The sequence below is a fragment of the Saimiri boliviensis genome, chromosome 5, assembly GCF_048565385.1.
Source record: "Saimiri boliviensis isolate mSaiBol1 chromosome 5, mSaiBol1.pri, whole genome shotgun sequence".
NCBI classification, from domain to species: Eukaryota; Metazoa; Chordata; class Mammalia; order Primates; family Cebidae; genus Saimiri; species Saimiri boliviensis.
The window spans coordinates 83,108,708-83,116,842 of NC_133453.1; positions in this window are offsets into that span (position 1 = coordinate 83,108,708).

The following is an 8,135-nucleotide window of genomic DNA, read 5'->3' on the forward strand; positions in this document are numbered from 1 at the left end:
CTGCCTCGGCCTCCCAAAGTCCTGGGATTACAGGCATGAGCCACCACTCCCAGCCTAACATTGTGGTTTTCTGGCCAGTCCTCTTTCTTCAGTTTGGTTTGTTCGTTTTTGGTCACCACTTTAATGGACTTCTGTATCTCTATCCTCTGGCCTGTTATCTGCTTGGGACAAGCTGGGTGTCATGAGGAAGGATCAGGGGGACAAGCACATAAACACATATAGCCACCCCCTTTCCATCTTCCTTAGCAACCAAGTATGTGGGAAGAGAGTCAACAGCAAAAAAGGCATAGAGGAAAGCTAGAGAAAACGGAGGGTAGTGAATGTCCCATTATCCATGTCACAGGCCCTCTCATTTATATGCTATTGCCAAACAGGAGAAAGGAAGCAAAAGCTTTTGGGGAAAATGGGTAGAGACAGGGATGGATAAAGGTAATGAACCATACTGTTAATGATCAGGTGAGCAGCAACTGATAAGTTGGAAAAGAAGGAGGCAATTCAGAGGACTTACATAATCAGAGTCCTAGAGTTGAAGGCAGAGATGAGAAGGAGAGGACTAAAATGGCCAGGGTGCCAACAATAATGTGAATGAGTTTAAAAGTAAGAAGAGATCAATGGAAATGAATCAAAAGGGCACATGGAGGATGCTGGATGTTGGGCAGGCTGGTATAATGTGAAAGTTGGATATGGAGGCCACAGCAGAACTATGTTAGGAGAGTGTGACTCTAAGTGTGGGAAGCTCTGGGGTAATGAGGACCACACAGATGTTTCAAGGTATGTCATAAAGGATTCAAAAGGAACAAAATCATTGGCATGGAAACTTGCATTTCCTGTCATTCCATTCTAGTCAGAGAGCTTGTTTCCTGAGGTGCTTCGATCTTTAGTCAGGGGTGACACAAACTCCTTCAAAGATTTGGGCCTGTGAAAGGCAGAATCAGGTGGCAGACAGAGGACACGACCTACGGTTTCTGATGTTCCTCCATTACAATAACTCTGTCTTCTACATGGTGCAAAGCCAGCTTTCATATCATATAATCCTCTCAACTCTGACATACGAGGTTGGCACTGTCATTTCCATTTTACAGATGAGATGAGGTTCAGAGGTATTGTTTAGTATCTCCGCCTGTAAGTACATGGAAGAGTTGGAATTCGAACTGAGAGCCAGTACATGAACTTCCAAGTATCTTGCTTTAGCACTGCCTGTCCCAGAAGGATTGTACCTTTCTGCTTCTGTAGAAACTAACTAAAGATTTTCTCACCTGCTGAGAGTTGAGGATGTAGCTTCAGGCATGTTCAGACTTCTGGGGGGAGCACTGACATGAAACACAATGAGGTAGTGATAATAGCATAATGTTCTTCTCACTGAAATTTTAAAGAAGAAACGATTTTCATTGCTTTTTGTAGTTTATGGGCAATGGAGTTCTGAGTTGCTTGCTTTGCTGCCCAAGAAAAGAGTAGGAATGATTGCTGCATGTGTTTATGTCATTGAGAAAGTCATATGAAAGGTAGTAAAAAAGAAAACTGTTTTTCGTCCTCAAGCTGTTTGAATTTCCTTATATTAATCATTTGAGTTTTCAGCAAGCTTCTGGGTTTCCTATCAGGAAAACCAAATTGCATATTAGTTAGTTCATAGTCCCAAGCAGGTCACTTGGTAAAAATGAAAGGCTGGCTATTCATGAACTTTTTATTCTTCTACTTCTTCTGTGTTTGTGGTAGACAATGTTTAGCTATTATGAACACTTTCTTAAGAGCGACTCTCACAGTCTAACAAATGGTATAAATAGATTTTGCATAGACAGTCAAGCAGAGAGTAATATTTATTCTGAAGACTGTCTGCGTCTAACTTGGTGTGGTCAAGGGTGACAAAAATAGTCTTATTACATTATAAAATTTATTAGAATATACACACCTGACAAACAAAATATAGTGGATTTAGGTCAGCTATTTGCTTATACAATAGATCTTGTTTGTATTTGACATTTAATTTAAGCTTCACTTATCTGAGGGCTGGAAGTAGGATAAGTATGTTCTGCATGTGTTATGCTTCTTGTTTTATAAGACTTAACTTGTCCACAGTTATCCGGAAATAATTCATAATCAGTGATTTAGGGACAAGGAAGCCTTGTGACATGTTCTGAAAGTGTCTTTCTGAAATGAAGTTCTGAAAAGTTGAATTATGGAGACCCTAACAGGGGTTTCTATTTTTGAGGAATGAAATAGCTACATTTGCTTTCTTGGTCTTTTGACTAATTATCCTCCCTGCATACTGAATTGATACAGTTAAAAACAAGCTTCTAACAAATCCATAATGAATCTATTCAGTGCCAGGAGTCTGTGTTCTGTGTAATTGTCCTGCTCTCAGAAATGCTGGGCAGAATTTTCTACATGGGCCACATGTGTGGAAATGACATAGAAAACATTTGACACATCAGTGACTTATTTTTAATATATCTGAGAAAAATAAAGTCCGCTGCTGTAAAATCTGCACTTGTAGATGTGTGAGCCCTAAATAACCTTTAAAATTGGTCGTGGTGTGGTGGGAGATGTTGGTATTCATGAGTGTTTTGACATGTTTGACATTTTATGTATGGTGCACTGCTCTGTCTGTCTTGCATTTTTTTCCCCAATAGTGCATATTTTCTTACTAAAATGCAGCTTTTGGTGTTTATATTTGGGGTCTCCAAGTCTGCTTATTGGATGAATGATTTGCTTGTTACATATGCAAATCATATTTTAATCAGTTAGGTTATGATTGATTTTTATATTATAAGCATAAAAGAGAAATTCACAAAAATATATTTTTGATTTTAAAAGAAGCAATAGATGATAAAATATATTCGATACGTGTTACATACCCCCAACTTGCTGTGGTCATGGGCTAATAAATAAAGAAAAGCAATTCTCTGGAACGATTATGCTCTCTGAAGCCCAGGAATTTGTGCACCAGAATCTGGTATAATGAATACAGGTTTTAAAAATTAGTCTGAGCAGCATTTAACTTTGTCCTTAATTTATATATGGAAGGGATAAAAGGGTCCCTAGAAAAGAATTTCCAATTGAACTGAAAATCCAGGTGGCCTTGGGGTAAATATAATGTAAAAAACACATACCTAAGTTTATGTAGAATCAGATGTCAATAGCACTCACTGAATAGGATATATGTTTAATACCATGGTCATCTCCTTTTGCATCATCTTCTATATTAATTCTCTACGTTGAATTCAATAAGTGAGTTCCAAACTAATCTTTGGTGAACGATTTTTCAAATTTATGACTACCATGCGACTTTTTTTTTTGAATATTAGAAAAGGCAACAATTTTGATTGAAAAGCTTTTGCTCTCACATTTTTACCTTTTGATAAAACTGAATGCTATACAGTCTGTTCTAATTTCTATTCAAACTTGACTAATGATAGATTTGGCTGAAAGTTTCATAATTCAGAATTAATATGTTGCTAATTACCTTTTCCCTCTTTAAAGCCCTTGTTACTAATAATGTGGCTTCCCTTTAAATGTTATTCTCTTTAAGACTGTAACTGACTCTAAGGCGTTGACATTTTTTTGTCCCAGATATTTCTCCTGTTTTTAATCTCCACTTGTTGTCACATGCCAGGACAGCACTGTACCTCCAGGTGGGAGGACAGAGGGGCAACTTTCTTTGTGCAGGGTGTCAGGGTTCTTTTTCTCTGGAGCGCAAGTTTTATGTGCACTTTTCCTTGTACCTTGTCCCTGGAGACTAGCACATCACCTCCATGACACACGTAGCAGTTGTGGCCTGGGATTTGACTAGGAAAACATAAGTTTACTTTCAGTAAGCAGAAGTATTTAATGTTGCTTCTTGCAATTCAAATGGTATCAAGAGACCAACTTGCTGCACTAAGAGTACCTTCCCATGTTCTCTTCTTGACTAACAAAGCCTCCGTGTCTCTCCCATCCCTTTCAGGTTCTTCTTGAGCAAAATTTCATTCACAAAACACAAAACAACATAACTTTAACATTGAAAGTGCAGTGCTGCTCTTTTAAAAATATTATTTTGATTTGTAGAGCAATGTAAATGATTATAGTCTGACACTAACAAGATTGTGAATCTCATTTTCAATGTTATGAGTTAGGAAAAATGCAAGGCTTTTCTTGAATGTGCAGTGTTTTGTATGCTCAACATTGCTTTCATCAAAATATGTACTGTTGATTCATTCATTACATTTCTTGTCTGTACTTAACTCAAAAGCAAGGAAAAGAAAATCAAGTGCTTGTCTTTTCTTGAGTTAATTTCCCTTAACATGTATTCAAAATAAGCATTCCAATGTAGCATCATGTAAAATAGTTATGGAATTTGATGATTATAGGAAAGTTGCTGTGGGTGAGAAATGCATCATTCATTAGATTGCAAGTAGCAATGTATGAGAGAAAGGCAAGGTACTATAAACAAGAAGCTGTAAATAAGCACTTTTTCTCCTTTCTGTAACTTGAATACAAATACTTGCATTATGTGGACATATTCATAAATTTTGATGATAACTTAGTGAAACAGGACCATAAATATGGAAACTAGGCATATTATTAAACGTATATGATTTTACAATGAATGCTTATTATTTTTAAAAGTCTTTGTTCCTATGGCTTTTACTTAGAGAAATCAATCTTCTGGGACTATGAATAGCCGAATCATATTTTTTCCTCTAGCTAATAACAGTAACTTCCAAAATTGAAGACTGAGCCACAGCAGTCAAACTTAACAACATTTTGATCAAGACTGGTGACTAAAAGGAACATGAAACCTGTGATACAGTTTCACAAAACCTTATCTGAAATCTTATTCAGATTAACATGTGCACTGTCACATGTGCTGAAAATTGGTTAAGAGACCATAAATAAAATGAACTGTTATTCTGTAATAAGCTGACTTCTGTGGAGTGATTCAGTGGGGGTGCTGTTATAAGGTTTTTATTTAAACTTATTATTAATAACCCTTATAATGGGTAAAGATCATATTAATTACACTCACAAATGGTACTGAATTGAGATTTGGCAACGCTGGAGAAATACAGTGCCACAAAGAGAGGTCAGGCATTCATGGAAAAAGTAAAGCATTTCTCAGCTGTGAAAGATGAAAGCAAATATATCTCATACACATCTCAGCACAAATTTGAAATACAAAGTATAAGTTCAAGAGAAATATTTGTAAAATGCTAATGCTTGGAATGAAGGCTAGAGAAAAATTTAGCTGGAAATATTCTGCTATGTTTATAGCAAATAATATTTTGCTGTATTTATAGCAAAAAAATCTTATATGCTTTTAAAGCTGCATACCCAGAGACTTCTCACCAAGAGAACAAGAGAGGTAGTCATCTTTTTTTTTTTCTGTATAAAGCATTGACGAGGTAGTACCAGAATCCTGCATGCAGTCCTGAATGTCCCAGCACCACAAGGATGTTGACAAATTGGACAGATTTCAGAGAAGCACAACAACAAAAATGATTAAGGAGCTGGTGCAATTGACTTATGAGGACAGATTAAAAGAACCAATTATGTATTGCTTACCCAAACTAGACGAGCAGCGGAATGGGGAGGAGAGACAAGAAAACCATGTATGATTACTTGAAGAGTGTAAATACCAAAGTAGGAGATGAATTGTTTAGATTGGTCCAAGGTGGCAATAACTTTAAGGTATAGGTAATAAAATAAGTAAAGAAGAATTTGGTAGATTGTGAAAACATAATTTGCAGTCATGTCATTTGTAAAATAATGGAAGCAATTTTGAGGAATTGGTAAACTGCATTGCTTTATTATTATTCTCTTTTTCAAAATGCAAAAAGGAACTGCTTATTCACTATTGGGAAAACTTTTAGATGAGAACCAGGAAAATGAAAAAAAGCCCAATAGTTTACTTCAATTTAGAATGTGAAGAGCTTCATATGTAGTTTAAATTAAATATGACACATTCCAATAAAGGTCAGAGTGAATGTTAAATGAAGCTGTCCTAAAAATAGGACCATTCCTACTTTCACAGCTCTTCTTAGCATTACATATACTCTCAGCCATATATTCTACAGTAGGGTAATCTTAGCTTGATCAGTGTTTATAAGAGGTTTCTAATGTTTTCTTTTACTAAAATATTCCTCTCATGAAACTATTGTCCTCATAATGATGCTGATGGAAAAATATTCACTATCAAATTGATGAAAGAACTAAGAAGTGTTCTCATTTGTCCCTTATTACTATTTTTTCCTGTCACGTCCTTCTGAAACATGGCTCAGCTTGGAAGAAAAAAGAGCAAATGGAATGAAGTGGCCACTTTAAGTTATATAAGCATGGAAGTGAGGGAAGGGATACTACAAAGCACCCTATCTTAGAAGCCAAGCAAAGGAAAAGATTTCTTCTGGTGTCAAGGAGGAACATAAATGCCTTTAAAAACACTCATGGTAGGAAAAAAAATGTAAGTGAATTGAAGGCCCATTAGGATCTCCTGCTTTCTCTGTCTTAGTAGGAGAGTGATTTTCCCATGCTAGAGGATGCAGTATGTGAGGTAGAGAAATGCAGAAGGAGAATCTCATTAACATGAGCTCTCTCTACTTCTCCATGCAATTGGAAACTGCCTGTTGTCAGGCTGCTGAGAAGCCAACATATGCAGGCTTCCAGGGCATGCATGCTGCAGAAGGCTGAGTGTAATTATTTCTGGATAGGATCCTGTGTATGATTCCATGATAATACTGACTTATAGTTTCTCTTTAGCACATAGATATTTTATCTTAAGCTAGATAGTGAATGTTGAATTCTGGTGCATTTACTGTACTGACTGGAAGAAAGAAAGAAAGAAAAAAATCCCAACTTCTATTTTTTTTTTTTTCTTTTTAAGGGTTGTTGTTGTGTGTAGCCAGTACATATGTGATAGTTTGTGGTCAGTTATACCCAATTTGTTCTATTTGTACTATCTTTAAATTTCTATTAGTTGTGTTTTATACCAAAACTCTCCACATAATTTTAGTTTCAAGATGACAAAGTGTTATATGGTAACTTCTTACTCTGCTGTAAGAGATACCAAATGTTTTTCTCTGTTGTTACTATTTGTTAAAAAAATCAGTTTTAAAAACTGCATTGTCCTAATAAAAGTCAATGAATAATCTTTACTAGACAGTTTTATTAAGTGGAGAAGATGCTGTAAGATTTCAGTATCTATTTTTTATTTTGTAAATGGTTATAATTTCTGTTTTAATTTTAGCAAACTCTTCAGCCCAGAGATTTAATTTAATCATTTCTGTCTTAAAAAGTGATAGAGAAGAGATTACACATGTAGACTGTGCTGTAAGCAAACATTTATAATTGTTAAACTGCTTTACTTGTGTTACTGTCTTAGAGATTTGGTAGAAAAATTACCTTATTTTTGCACAAAAAATTAATGAAAGAAAGCTTCAATCATTGACTTTTTCTTGCAAGACTAATTATAAACTTTTCTAACATGAAACATTTCTGCTGTAACTATTTGCAAATTTAAAAATTCCAATGTGGAGAGAGGAGAGGGTTGATTTTTGTTTCCAGTTTTATGATTACTTTATTCTAAACATTTAAAAATTCTTCTAATAATTTAAAGGAATGATGAATTTTGGATTATAACTGCAAAGTCTTTTTATTATTCTAATTTATACAATAACCAGAAATTTGTTTTAACTAATATCAAGCAGTTTTTTAAAGAATTAATCATTTATTTTTATTTTCATGGCTTTATAGTAGCATGGCTTCAGTGTGGAATCTTAGTCTTAACCCTTCACTTGGCATATTAAACTTTTTATTTTGTTGCTACTTTAAATTATTTTGAGCCTAGGTTTTTTGCTACAAAACTTCCTGAAGTGATTATGCAATTATTTTTTCTTTCTGTGTTGTTTGTGCTTCCTTTTTCATCTATTTGAAAGCATAGGGCAAATCCAGCCAGGGCTGAGGGGCCCCATTAAGGAAACTAAGAGTTATGCAATGAGATTGTATGAGTGAATTGTCTAGATCTTTTCAAATTCAAGACATCATTGCATAAGACCTGAATTTTCATTGGGTATGAGAACATTATTATTATTGTTATCATTGTGCAATATTTATAATGTCTATTTTGTGAATTTTATTCATTTTTGAGGCAGTTAACATTTGTTATC